Below are 15,745 nucleotides of genomic sequence, written 5' to 3' on the forward strand. Positions count from 1 at the left end.
AGCAGTGAGAAGCCCATCTTACATCACTGCTGGCGTGAATGGTAATGCAGCAGAGAAGATCAGAGTTCTGCCTTAGTTGTCACAATTTGGTGTTCTTTTCATCAACTGATTTAGCCTGGCAGCCAAGTCTAATCTTTAGATTTGTAGTCACTCTGTAGAGAAATGCTTCAAGTATTTTATCCTATAAGATTCAAGGATTAGGGACGTGTGCAAAATATCAAGGGTGAGGAAGCTGGAAAAGGCGGAAATAAGCGTCTTCACGTTTATTTAACCTATTAATGGCAGACACCCGACATTTATTCTCCCGTGTGCCCTTTAAGTGCCACATTAGCAGTTCAAATCGGTCCTAGTTGAAGTGTTTCGCAAGATTCTGTAAAAAAAAAAAAAAACAGCTCTCTGGGCACAATTACAGCTCGATGACACCCGCAGTTTGTAGTGGCCTAAAATGCAAGCCCTCATTCTTGCGATATTTCAGGCTGTAATCCTCTCATTCGAGATTTCACATCTTATAAGATATTTTCAAACAATCCTGAACGTGAACTTTAACCTTTTCCTTCAAGTCCATTCTTATAATGTCTAAGCGAAAATAATTTCTGAACTGTGGGAATCGGCTTGATGAAAAAAGAATCACCTAAATAGAGCATATTTGCGAATGACAGTAAAATCAAAGATGGAGTACTGCAAGGGATAGCTGATATCAATCCTGTCATTCACTTTCAGAATTCCCCGCATTGCGACCTCTGCCCCTTCAAGAACCACACGCCACAATGACAACAAGGATGGCAAATGTTGAAAAGGGTATCCTAGAGAGCATGCAGCACTCTGGTGGGCTTCTGTCTCATGCTCCATATCTGCAGCTGTCATTCAGAATATCAAAGCTGCCCTTTACAGACGACCCGTAATTTCTGAATACTTACTGACAGACCGGGCCAGAGATCACAAAGCACTGATACTCCTTGTTGTGAGCCACAACGAGAGGGGAAAAGTCCCTTAGCCAGCATCCTTGAGATCCATTTGTAAAGATCCACACTTCTGTTTCGTGACCCTCACACTTCTGACCCTCATTCAACTTGCCACTTTGCACCGCCTTTACAGTGATGAAAAATCTATGGCACAATGAAGCATTTGTTCCATAGAACTACAAAAGCTGGTCTTCGGCATTTTCTGTAAATCAGAGCATGAGTCTACATAGTTGCTTCCTGTATAGACTTTGGAGTTAAACACTGTTCCTTGACTCGAAAGACAGAGGTTTTAAATTTTACACTAGATAGCACTCGTTTCACTGGTGAATGCTCCCAGGTGTTAAATTACACGACAATTTTTGTTTGCAAAAGTACACTTCCTGGCCTTGTCAGTTGTTACGCTAAGCAAGAGATTTTCCCTCTTGGAGTACAACGTATTTTTGTACCACCTTGGGTTGTAGCACATGGGCTGAATATTGTTTACTGCACTTTCAAGTGAAATGGAGTGCCATGCTGCAATTAACGCAGCCACCTTCACAGTAGCGCTGCAGATGTTGAGCCTAAGCAACAGATAGCTGTAGTCCAGTACGAATAGTTTTGCTTTCGCTGAGAATTAAAGTGCACGGTCACATCCTCGGCAGTATCATTATTAGATATTTGATGTATCATAAAGAACTAGCTTAATTATTTTCTGAATTCGTCTACAAACTGCTACATTTTGCAGAGTCAGGAAGAGATGTAAATATATAGTTGTCCGGTGGAAAAATGGTATATGTTTCAATGTCTAAACAACAAAGTACTTGGAGGTGAGGGTGAAAATAGTAATTCCTGGATCCCTAATCGAAACTGAGGCTTAAAGACTTTACAGGGAGTGCAGAATTATTAGGCAAATGAGTATTTTGACCACATCATCCTCTTTATGCATGTTGTCTTACTCCAAGCTGTATAGGCTCGAAAGCCTACTACCAATTAAGCATATTAGGTGATGTGCATCTCTGTAATGAGAAGGGGTGTGGTCTAATGACATCAACACCCTATATCAGGTGTGCATAATTATTAGGCAACTTCCTTTCCTTTGGCAAAATGGGTCAAAAGAAGGACTTGACAGGCTCAGAAAAGTCAAAAATAGTGAGATATCTTGCAGAGGGATGCAGCACTCTTAAAATTGCAAAGCTTCTGAAGCGTGATCATCGAACAATCAAGCGTTTCATTCAAAATAGTCAACAGGGTCGCAAGAAGCGTGTGGAAAAACCAAGGCGCAAAATAACTGCCCATGAACTGAGAAAAGTCAAGCGTGCAGCTGCCACGATGCCACTTGCCACCAGTTTGGCCATATTTCAGAGCTGCAACATCACTGGAGTGCCCAAAAGCACAAGGTGTGCAATACTCAGAGACATGGCCAAGGTAAGAAAGGCTGAAAGACGACCACCACTGAACAAGACACACAAGCTGAAACGTCAAGACTGGGCCAAGAAATATCTCAAGACTGATTTTTCTAAGGTTTTATGGACTGATGAAATGAGAGTGAGTCTTGATGGGCCAGATGGATGGGCCCGTGGCTGGATTGGTAAAGGGCAGAGAGCTCCAGTCCGACTCAGACGCCAGCAAGTTGGAGGTGGAGTACTGGTTTGGGCTGGTATCATCAAAGATGAGCTTGTGGGGCCTTTTCGGGTTGAGGATGGAGTCAAGCTCAACTCCCAGTCCTACTGCCAGTTCCTGGAAGACACCTTCTTCAAGCAGTGGTACAGGAAGAAGTCGGCATCCTTCAAGAAAAACATGATTTTCATGCAGGACAATGCTCCATCACACGCGTCCAAGTACTCCACAGCGTGGCTGGCAAGAAAGGGTATAAAAGAAGGAAATCTAATGACATGGCCTCCTTGTTCACCTGATCTGAACCCCATTGAGAACCTGTGGTCCATCATCAAATGTGAGATTTACAAGGAGGGAAAACAGTACACCTCTCTGAACAGTGTCTGGGAGGCTGTGGTTGCTGCTGCACGCAATGTTGATGGTGAACAGATCAAAACACTGACAGAATCCATGGATGGCAGGCTTTTGAGTGTCCTTGCAAAGAAAGGTGGCTATATTGGTCACTGATTTTTTGTTGTTTTGTTTTTGAATGTCATAAATGTATATTTGTGAATGTTGAGATGTTATATTGGTTTCACTGGTAATAATAAATAATTGAAATGGGTATATATTTTTTTTTGTTGAGTTGCCTAATAATTATGCACAGTAATAGTCACCTGCACACACAGATATCCCCCTAACATAGCTAAAACTAAAAACAAACTAAAAACTACTTCCAAAAATATTCAGCTTTGATATTAAGGAGTTTTTTGGGTTCATTGAGAACATGGTTGTTGTTCAATAATAAAATTAATCCTCAAAAATACAACTTGCCTAATAATTCTGCACTCCCTGTACATTCACCAGATAAGCAGACTGTGACATGTTGGTGTCCTCACATAAACTTATGGCGAACTAGACCCTATAACATATTAAAGCTGTTCCTTGTTTGCAGCTAATTAGTACCAGGCGCAGAGTTCATCTTGGGGAAAGGATATACATTCACTGGTCATGTAGGTTGAATGTGGTATGGACATTTAAGATATTCTATACCGCTATGTTATTAGACGTAGTTTAATGTCTGCAGTGCGCTTCTTAGGAACAACCGTTTATATATGCTGCTGAAAGTTGTATATTTGTATAAAACTTGATTACGTTTGACTAGGCTTGCACTGAAATTAGAGATCTGATGGCAGGATGTTGAGACGTTTCATTATTTCAGAATGCTTACATCCAAGATCAAAGTCTGCAAAATTGCAAGCCGAGGAAAGGATCCTTCACATGAGAATTTAACTGCCGGGCTGTGGGAATGAAGGTGGGTTGGTATGGTGGGGTCAAATAGGTCACAAGGAGCCGTAGATAAACTTAAATAGGAACCTAAAACGTAGACGTTGCAGAGGGTGAATACTTAATACAGTCAACGACATTTTTGGCTTACATAAACTTCCTGGGTGGTGATAACTTGCAATCAGGTGCTACTTAAAACACTTTGGTCCGTGTTGTGTGATAGTTATCATATTTTTGTGTAGTGGTGGTCAAAACTTTTAGACAGTACAACAACTTAATGGTACTATATTGTCTACATATAAAAGCACGACCATTATTATCTGCTAATACCAGACTGCGCAAAGCGGTCAAATTGAAATGGAGCAAATGTTCACCAATGTAAATGCAAATAATCTATAAAGCTTTTTCGAAGAGACTAATAGTTTAAAGTCTTTCTCAACAAAACAAGAATCGCTTGGCAAACACATTTCGTTTTTTGTTTCAGATGTAGTGAAGTAAAAGTGTTTTATATTATGTAAAAGCTTAGCATTCTCTTAAAAAATGCATTGTATTTTATTTTATTAAGTGTACTTGGATATCTTGGCTCTGGTACATGTGAAGCACTGAAAGCTTCACACAGGAAAGAAACATCAGCGTTGCAAGAGGTGAGTTAGGCAGGCACAAAGTGAATATTTATATAAGCATTTAAAATACTTTTATTTTTAGCGCGACACCAATCATAAGCTTAACTTTTGCAACCAACAAGGGAAATACTTGCCATAGACTTGATCTAAAAATCTACCTCATTCTCCAAAACTTTATGTCATCTCCATTGATTTTAAACGATCACCCTAAAAGTCACTTAATCTCACTCTCCTCGTAGGCTTAAAAGGTTGGTAAGAATGCAGATGCACACGGATCTACTGCTGAAAGGGTGGCATTCTGTAAGCAAACCTTAGAAGCCATAAATAATCTGATTCACTCGGGAGGACAGAACTGTCACCATATCACTGCCTTTCAAGATGCTTACAGGTTAGCAGCTTCTCTCCCCACCATGAACTCTTAATTCTTTTGAACTTGTGAAGGCAAAATTTACAAGGGCAGATAGTGCCTGCTAATAATAATGGAGAAGAATCATTGCACTCTAGAACTAGCCTACTTCCAGCCCATCAAGAAAGGGCCAAACGGATTTCCACTCAATGGATGGAACACACTAATTGAAAAGGAAATGTTTTAAAGGAGGAAACAGGATCTGCTTTGACATGTACATGGACTACGAAGAAAGAGGGCTTGATGCTTGCTCCTGATTGGACTTCAAGCCAGGTCATCTAGTGACCTCTAAGGAAATACCTCTTTTTGCTTGGTCACCCCCAGGTTGTCGAACTGACGCTGCTGGCTTTTCAACTCTGAAGGTGCATTGAGTCCTGCCAAACAGGCCACAGTGCCAGTAAACTAACTTGTAAAAAGATATATGTTCAATTGGCTCGCCACCAATTGGCCTAAGTTAACTTACTACTAACCCTCTATCAAGTATATGGTACCATGGGTACCCACCATCTGTAAGTTCAAGTGTCACTCAAGGGGTGCAGCACTTATTGTGCCTCCATGAGTGAGACAATGCAAAACATGACTCCCAGCCCACCATTGCTGGCTGGCAGAGCTGTTTTTGCACTGCTGACTTGACTTTGCATTTAAAGTAGTGACAAAGCCCAAACCTTCCTTTTTAATATTTATAAGTAGACATGGGTGGAACTTGCAGAGCTTCACTCAACAGAAATCAACCGATGTACATAAAGATTCCTCAGAATTTTGCGAGTGGGCGTAGTTCGGGCACGTTATGCTGCACATGCTGATTTTTAGCACTGGGAGCTTGTTCCACACTGTAAAATCAGCATGAATTACACCATGTGGTGCACCAGAAGGTGTTGCCTCTTTCTCCTGCTCGTGGCTTCTTTCTCCTGCTCGAGTACATTTTCTACTTGAGTGGCAGCTTTCTCATGCAAACAGTCTTGACCTGCTGCAACGGCCGCACTGAGAAATCTCTCTGTGGGGCATTCTAGCACCTAAAAATCACATTAACGGATGCAAATTCTCACTTGCGCATGTGAACACAATACAATTTTGGCAAGCCATGCTCAAGAAAAAACGTTGCCATGTGGCAGCTTGCGGAGGTTTGCCAGAACTCTGCACTCCAAGCAGAACACAGCGTGGGTAAAATTCCACAAAATCTACTGGTGGAGTGGCATTTTTCCCCCACCACCATTTATAAGTCACCTCTAAGGCAGGCCTATGGAGCACTAAAGGCAAGGTGCATTAAAAAGCTGGGCATATATTTCCTAACTATACATTTTCTGATAGAAAAAAACACATTGTTGTTTTTACTGTAGAAAGGCTAGTTGCCCTATTGGTGAGTACAGGATTACATGCTGACAATTCAGTAGTGATAACTTCTAAATTGGACTACCAAATATGATACTTCAAGCCTCAAAAGAATCATTGCATTAAACTTAACTTGATGGCCATGTTGAATTTAATGTAACATTTGCACAAACTGTAACCTTAGGAAGTTGCAACTTCATTGTCCAAGGTTTTCCAGTGCCTGTTTACATTTGTTGAGCTCAAGACGGCCTTGTGCTGTCCTGGGGGAAGGTGTGAGCCACTTTCAGGAAGAAACTCAAAGGGTCTGCCTTTGAAGAGTTGTGACCTGATGCAGGCAAGAAGGCCTGACAGTGTGAAATCCCAAAAGTCAAGCTTCCAATGGGAAGTCACCTTTATAGGGCAAATAGTAGTCACACATGAGCAGGACTGCTATGTTGTTTTTGCAGAGAGGTTGGCATTGGGGATGGAGATAGGGAAGCAATTGCCAAAGTATTTTTTTGTGGGCATGAATCTGGCTGATAGCCACAGCTCTGGGATGGGCTAGGGAGCTGCACATGCCAAGAGAAGGGTTCTGCCATTTTGAGAGTGGGCAGATTGGTGCATTCTGGGCATGTGCAGCTCCCTAGTAGCCCATTGGCAAATTGTTGTTGCACCCCCAAGCATTAAAATGGCACTCTGTGACTCTCAGGTCATGACTGTTTTTGACAGAGGATGGAAGAAGGACTGCTTTGCTGTTCCCTGGACAGGGCAGAGAGATGCCACACCAAAGACTGGACTGCACCTGCTCCTCATTAGGCTAGCAAAGAGAAAACTGTGCCTGTGGTGTCCTGCTTGAGGAAAAGTTATGCCTGATCCCCAGAGAGAAGAAATGAGAAACAGAGAAAGGAACCAAGTAGAATAAATACATGTAAATAAGTATGTGGTTTATTTAAAATAAAACAAACAAGGATAACGCCCCAGAGAAACATGAAAAGCAAAATAACACAATGTGGATCAGTCACCAAACAAAAAATTGATCTATAGGACCAAAATCTGGGGCAATGAATAGAAACAATGGTGTCACAAAATCCCACAGCTACAAAGTAAGAACAGGCTAGGAAGGAAGAGTACTAGTCTCAACTCACTGGTCCCAATTTCAGGCAATGAAGAAATTAACACGTACAAAACAATCAATCAATCTGAAAATTCAGACTAAAAGAATTAACAAACAGATGTCAATACTCAGGAAATTAATAGCCAAAAAAATACTCTCTTGAGCATAAAGGAAGGCACTTACCCAATACCCACAGTCTCGTAACGTCACATTCTAAAAGTGTAGACTCAATCTGTATAAACAGAAACACACTGAGCCATTTTACGGCATGGGCAAAGTGGGCTTATTCAGAAATTAATGATTTGGGTGCTTTAGTATTCTTAATGTATGGAGAAGAAGCCCCTCAGTGGCACTAAACAGTGTGAAAAAGCCTTATAATGTTTGCTGGTAGTGAAGGTCTGCCATGCACAGAAACAACATTTTCCAAACTTTTCAATTTCGGTCAAAAGATGGGGGTTCTGTTGCCCTAGCACACGACAATCACATTTCACAGTGCTAAGTACAAATACTAAGGGGGTCATTCTGACCTCGGCGGTAAAAGGCGCTTACCGCCGGTCAGAAGACCGCCATAACACCGCCGCAGTCGTGGTAAACCGCCACGGTCATTCTGACCCGCAACTGGCAAACCGCCAAAAACCCGACAACAACAAAAGTCCGCCACACCAACGGCCAGCGAAAAACTGGCGATGACCAAACCTCCACCGTCATGCCAACAGAAATACGCCCATGCCATTCCGACCCACAAATCCCTGCAGCGGTCTTTCAACCGCGGTATTCCATTGGCGGTACACACCGCCGCGCTCAAAATACACACACCTTTACAAAACACAGCCACATTGGACAATTCAAAATACACACACCTGATACACATACACACACCACTCCCACACACCCATTACAATATAAAACACACACCCACATCACCCACAAACCCTTACGACCACAATTGCGACTGAAGGCCAGAGAGAGACAGCACAGAATAGAGTACACCATCACACAGAGGCAAATCCCAACATCACCCACACAATATCCACGCACAAAACACCACACACCACCACACTCACCACACTCTACAACACATACATCACCCCACACCTCATCCACACCACCCCATGGCACCCCAAAGACACCCCAGGTTTTCTGACGCAGAACTCAGGGTCATTGTGGAGGAAATAGTTTGGGTAGAGCCCCAGCTCTTCGGGACACAGGTGCAGCACACCACCATTGCCAGGAAGATGGAGCTATGGCAAAGAATAGTGGACAGGGTCAACGCTGTGGGACAGCATCCATGAAATCGGGACGATATCAGGAAGCGGTGGAACGACCTACGGGGGAAGGTGCTTTCCATGGTATCAAGGCACAACATCGCGGTGCAGAAGACTGGCGGCGGACCCCCACCTACTCCCCCAGAATTTACAGCATGGGAGGAGCAAGTCTTGCACATCCTGCATCCTGAGGGCCTCGCAGGAGTAGCTGGAGGAATGGACTCTGGTAAGGCAAATATTCACTACTTCATTCCCCCCACCCCACCTGCATGCCAAATCATACCCCCACCCTCACCCCCACCCCCATCACACCAACTCCTTGCAAATGGCTCACCATCACAACCCACCCATCCCAACACCTAGCCCTGCATGCGTCCACAAAGCATGGACACCCATCACCAAAGCATGCCCACTGCACATACCCATCTCCCCCACAAGCCACCGTCACAACAGCCCCCACAAGGGAATGCCAGCACTGGGGTACACTGCCACCCACCCATTGCACACTATGGCACACACAGAAGCAATAACCATACTCTTATACCCCTGCAGGACCTGAACGCCACCACACCGCCCAGGAGGGTCCAGAAATGTTCATCCCACCCCCAGAAGATGCCCCCAGTGAGGACAGCAGCTCTGTCTCCCTGGACCCAGATGACCAGCCTGGCCTATCGGGGACCTCGGGACAGTCGGTTCCCCTCACACAGCCACAGGCCACAGCAGACCTACCCCCCTCTGGGAACACCAGCACAGCTCCCACCCAGCGGGCCCATGCCTCTGTCTCCAGGACACATCAATCAGCGGTGTGTCCACCACTACAGGGCACCCAGGTTGACCCACTACCCCAACAACAGCAGGGACCTGGGGGCAGTGGTAGTGGGCACACGGTCCAGGGGACAGAGGCCCAGGGAAACAGGGGAACTGGGAGGGCTGCTGTGCAACAGGGGGGGGACAGGCCCAGGGAACCCACTCTCCACGAGGCCCTCTCCTCCATCATGGGAGCATACCACCACTCCCAGGAGACGATGACTACGGTGTGGCCAGGTTCCAGGAGATCCAGGTACTGCAGGAGGAACAGTACATGGGGTTCAGGGAAGAACTCCGAAACATTAGTTCCGCAATGGGGACCACCGTCGTGGCTCTTAACCAGATTGTCACCACATTGCGGGACCATGTGGCACCACAAAGGGCCCCTGTCACTAGCATGGGCCAAGAACAGGCTACCACCTCCGCCGGCGCTAGTGGACAGGAGGCCCCCACACAACAACAGGCCACCAGAACCCCCCCTCCTGCAGAAGAAGAACCACCCCGCAAGCAGGGCCTGAGATCTCGGAAGAAGACAGAGAAGGATGGCAAGACCCCCGCCAGCAAAGGATACCCCCTGATGTCATCCCACTGTCCCACATTGTCACCCTGTCCAACCTTAAACTGCTCCTGCTCCATCCTTCCACAGGCATATGGACAATGCACCTGTGAGACTGAAAATCTGGACTCTGCCATGGACATTACTCCACCATCACCCATCACCGATTTTCAACCATGTCCCTAAATTTAGCACTTAAATAAAATCACTTATTGCACTAAAATTATCTGGCGTCTGCTTGTATTTTGAACAAATGTATTAGACATAACGGTGCCAAAATGTTCAGTTCCATTGTGATGACAACATACCACTGTCACACAGCTGTAGTCCATGGGCAAACAAAGCAGAGGTCACGCAGTGGGGCCCACATCTCTGAAAACGGAAGGGAAAGTCACAACTCAGTTAACATAAACTGGGGGGAAACTCAGACAGTAGAGCGGCAGGAGACTGTAAGTACATGTAAAATGGCGGTTTGGATTCGTACCTGTGTGTTATTGAAAATACTGTTGTATCACTGTGTCCCTGTTGTCTGTGTCGTCCCCGTCGTCTTCCTCCTCTTCACTCTCCACAGCTGCCACAACACCACCCTATGGACTATCCTCCTGCAGGAAAGGCACCTGGCGTCGCAAAGCCAGGTTGTGAAGCATACAGCAGGCCACGATGATCTGGCACACCTTCTTCGGTGAGTACATTAGGGATCCACCTGTCATATGCATGCACCTAAACCTGGCCTTCAGGAGGCCGAAGGTCCACTCGATCACCCTCCTAGTCCGCCCATGGGCCTCATTGTAACGTTCCTCTGCCCTGGTCTGGGGATTCCTCACTGGGGTCAGTAGCCACGACAGGTTGGGGTAACCAGAGTCACCAATTAGCCACACACGGTGTCTCTGTAGCTGTTCCATCACATAAGGGATGCTGCTATTTCGCATGGTGTACGCGTCATGCACTGACCCAGGGAACTTGGCATTTACATGGGAGATGTACTGGTCAGCCAAACAGACCACCTGGACATTTATGGAATGATAACTTTTTCTGTTCCTGTACACCTGTTCACTTTCACTGGGGGGAACCAAAGCCACATGGGTCCCATCAATGGCACCAATGATGTTGGGAATATGTCCAAGGGCATAGAAATCACCCTTCACTGTAGCCAAATCGCCCACCTCAGGGAAAACAATGTAGCTCTGCATGTATTTCATCAGGGCAGACAACACTCTGGACAAAACCTTAGAAAACATAGGCTGAGACATCCCTGATGAAATGGCCACTGTTGTTTAGAATGATCCACTTGCCAAAAAATGGAGTACTGACAGAACCTGCACCAGAGGGGGAATCCCTGTGGGTTGGCGAATGGGTGACATCAGGTCTGGCTCCAGCTGGGCACACAGTTCCTGTATAGTGGCTCGGTCAAGTCTGTATGTCAGTATGACATGTCTTTCTTCCATTGTCGACAGGTCCACCAGCGGTCTGTACACAGGAACATTCCTCCATCTCCTCGCAAGTCCCAGAGGACGGTGCCTAGGAAGAACAACATGGAGCACAGAGTCAAGCAAACCACAGGTACGTTCCCACAGCTTGCACAGTACACGATTCGCTATGCATTGAATGGCTTGTATGAGTGGCAATGCAAGGCCTAGGCCTGTGTGACGCAGTAGAAATTAAGCCATGTGGGCCCTTGAAATGGCGGCTGCCTGACCTGTGAAGTGTGACAATGGGATGTGAGGTCAATGCGCTGGCGTGGCACACCGTGGCAGTAGGCGGTCGAAGACCGCGCTGCAAAGCCGCATTGGTTAACATAGAACCCTATGGGTTTCAGGAGGCAATGACGAAGTGCGCCGGTGGTCGCGGTACGCACCGCCGCGGGAGTGACCGCCATTTTCTATCAGCTTAATCACTCGAGACCTGATCATCCACAGGAGAGGACCTATACTGCAAGTGCTGCTGTGACCTCGGTCTGGAAGAGTCAATGGCTGCTGCGACTGGGGAAAGGGCCCCTGCCTTCACTTTTGAAGAATTGGAGAAACTCGTGGATGGGGTCCTCCCCCAGTATGCGCTACTCTACGGTCCTCCAGACCAACAGGTTAGTACACTGGGACCATGCTTTGTGGGCAATGCCTGGGTTGAGTGGGGTGAATGAACGATGGTGCGGAGGGGAGCGTATGAGGCATGCATCAAACGACAGATGAGAGCATGTGCCACATGGCAAGGGTGGGGATGGGGGGACACGCACATCGAGCATGCAGAAAATGATGATATTTTATTTTCTCTCCCTGTACGTGTCACATAGGTCAGCGCCCATCAGAAAGTCGACATTTGGCGTGCCATCGCCAAGGACGTCCGGACCCTGGGGGTCCACAACAGACGGAGCACCCACTGCCGCAAGAGGTGGGAGGACATCCGCCGTGGGAGCAGAAAGACCGTGGAGGCTCTGCTGGGGATGGCCTCCCAACGTAGGAGGGGTGCCACTCATCAATTGACCCCCCTGATGTCTCGGATCCTGGCGGTGGCCTACCCAGATTTGGATGGGCGCGTGAGGACATCACAGCAGACACAAGGGGGTGAGTACAAGCACATTCTGCTATCTTAGCGCGCAGTGGAGGTGTCTGGGTGGGGGAGGAGGGATGTGGGTATCCCTAAGCCAGGGCGATTTCTGTAGGCTAGTCCCCTCCGTAAGGCATTGCCTGTGCCCCCGCCCTCCACCTCTGTAGGGTGCCAAGTACAGCTATCCATGGCCTTGTGTCACTTATGTGTGCAGATGTCGTCCATTGGCTTGTAGGCCAAGTCTCACTGATTGAGTAGTGTACCCCAAGTGCGCGGCGTAGTGCAGGGGGCTTCTGTGTCTGTCCTCTCCGCCAACTGTGTTGCCAATGCATGCACTCAACATGTCTTTATTTCTCCCCCCCCCCTTTTTATGTCTGCTCTTCCTGTTCATGTGTGCATTAGCATCATCTGGCGGAGGAGAAGTGGCATTGGAGCACGAGGGAGCTGCATCTCACATGGCCCCGGAGGGCCATGCAACGGACTCTGATTTCACCAGTGAGACGGAGGGTGAAGGGGGCTCCACAACGGGGACACTTGGAGACATCAGCGACACCGAAACGTCCTCGGAAGGGAGCTCCCTTGTGGTGGCGGCAACTTCCGTTCCCACCGCAACAACAGGTACAGCTGCCACCCAGCGCACCAGCTCCGCCCTCTAAGCAGCCCCTCAGCGTTCGCCACATGCCCGCTCGCACACCAAGGCGGGCATCTCCTTTGACCCAGGCACCTCAGGCCCTGCCCCAGTTACCCCTGCTGCCCTCAGTGAGGAGGTCATTGACCTCCTCCGGACGCTCATTGTTGGGCAGTCTACCCTTTTGAATGCCATCCAGGGGGTGGAAAGGGAGGTGCATCGGAGCAATGCATACCTGGAGGGCATTCATTCGGGTCAGGCTGCCCATCAGCGATCGTTCAACGCTCTGGCCTCAGCACTGACGGCAGCCATTGTCCCTGTCTCCTGCCTCCCTCCTCCAACTCCCTCCACCCAGTCCCACTCCCCTGTTCCTCTGCCTATCCCAGACACACCTACAGACCAGCCTGCACACACCTCAACACCCAAGGTCAGCTCATCCAAACATAAGCACCACACATCCCACAAGCATTCACACAAGCAACATCCACATGCAGACATGCCAACAGCCACTGCCTCCTCTGTGTCCCCCTCCTCCTCGTCTCCCTCCTCCCTCCCTGTGACGTCTCCACTCACACTTGCATGCACCACTTCATCAGCCACTCCGTCCATCACCAGCACACCCACCAGAATACTCCGCACACATGCAGTCACCACCCCCACTGCCATTTACACGTCCCCTGTGTCCTCTCCCAGTGTGTCTGTCACCCCCTCTTCCAAACTACACAAACGCAGGCAGCCACCCACCCAACAGCCATCCACCTCACGACAGCCTCCGTCACAACCACCTGCACCCAAAGACAGCACACTTGACTCTCCTACAACCACATCCTCTTCCTCCACTCCCATACCCACTGCACCTACCCTTCCCATTGCTCCTAAAAAGTTTTTCCTCTCCAAAATTAACCTCTTTCCATCACCTGACCCACCCCCTCCATCTCGTAAAAGTCCAATCTGCACCTCAGCCACCACAACCCCTGGACCTACAAGGACCATAGTCCAGGGATATTGGAGTCCACCACCTTCAAGGGCAGCAACATCGGCCAGCAGCAAAGGGACAGCCAGCCCATCCATGCATGCCCTGGGAAAAAATCCAAAAAAAGGCAAGGGCCGGCGCGAGAGGACAGAGACGGCAGCCTCCACAGGCACCACCCTGGCACTGTCAGGAAGTGGGGTGCCACCTGGCACATCTCCAAAGGGAGGCAAGGGCCACAGAGGATCAGGCAAGGATGGCAAGGGCAGCACGGCCAACAAGTCCGGCAGCAGACGAGCTGCCCAGGAGGGCCCCACCTGCCCCATTCCGGGGGTGAAGGAGTACACCCACGGGCACGGGACACCAGCACAGGAGGGCCCCGCAAGCGAGAAGTCGGATGGCGAGTGAACACCATATATTGTCCGGATCTGGTGCCCTGGAGACACATGTGAAGAACCGCTGAACAGGGCCCTTCAAGACAAGCACCGCTGAACAGGGCACCGCCGTCTCAAGCACCGCTGAACAGGGCCCTTCAAGACAAGCACCGCTCCGCTGGGCCCTTCAACTCAAGCACCGCTCCGCTGGGCACTTCCTCTCAAGCACCGCTCCGCTGGGCCCTTCAACTCTAGCACCGCTCCGCTGGGCACCGCCGTCTCTGCACCGCTCCACTGGGCCCTTCAACTCTAGCACCGCTCCGCTGGGCCCTTCAACTCTAGCACCGCTCTGCTGGTCCCTTCAACTCAAGCACCGCTCCGCTGGGCACCGCCGTCTCTGCACCGCTCTGCTGGGCCCTTCCTCTCAAGCACCGCTCCGCTGGGCCCTTCCTCTCAAACACCGCTCCGCTGGGCCCTTCAACTCAAGCACCGCTCCGCTGGGCCCTTCAACTCAAGCACCGCTCCGCTGGGCACTGCCATCTCTGCACCGCTCCACTGGGCCCTTCCTCTCAAGCACCGCTCCGCTGGGCCCTTCAACTCAAGCACCGCTCCGCTGGGCCCTTCTTCTCAAGCACCGCTCCGCTGGGCCCTTCCTCTCAAGCACCGCTCCGCTGGGCCCTTCAACTCAAGCACCGCCCCGCTGGGCCCTTCCTCTCAAGCACAGCTCCGCTGGGCCCTTCCTCTCAAGCACCGCTCCGCTGGGCCCTTCAACTCAAGCACCGCTCCGCTGGGCCCTTCAACTCAAGCACCGCTCCGCTGGGCCCTTTCTCTCAAGCATCGCTCCGCTGGGCCCTTCAACTCAAGCACCGCTCCGCTGGGCCCTTCCTCTCAAGCACCGCTCCGCTGGGCCCTTCCTCTCAAGCACCGCTCCGCTGGGCCCTTCAACTCAAGCACCGCTCCGCTGGGCACCGCCGTCTCTGCACCGCACCGCTGGGCCCTTCCTCTCAAGCTCCGCTCCGCTGGGCCCTTCAACTCAAGCACCGCTGACACATTGGCAGAAGGGGCAGGCCCGGATCAGTGTCGGACAGGGCTGCACGATACACTCTGGGCACCAAGACTCCTCCAGTACTGCTGGAGTCTGTCATCCACTTGAGAGACTGTGGCTTTGCACTCCCCAGGATGGCACAGTGGGCAAGCCACCCACTGTCTGGACTTGAGAGACTGTGGCTTTGCACTCCCCAGGATTGAACAGTGGCCATGGAGGCCCCTCGTGGATCTGGCGTCTTGGACTCATGTGGCTGAGGTGCCCCCCCTTCCCTTCCCCCTGAGGTG

Source organism: Pleurodeles waltl, chromosome 1_2, assembly GCF_031143425.1.
Source record: "Pleurodeles waltl isolate 20211129_DDA chromosome 1_2, aPleWal1.hap1.20221129, whole genome shotgun sequence".
Lineage (NCBI taxonomy): Eukaryota > Metazoa > Chordata > Amphibia > Caudata > Salamandridae > Pleurodeles > Pleurodeles waltl.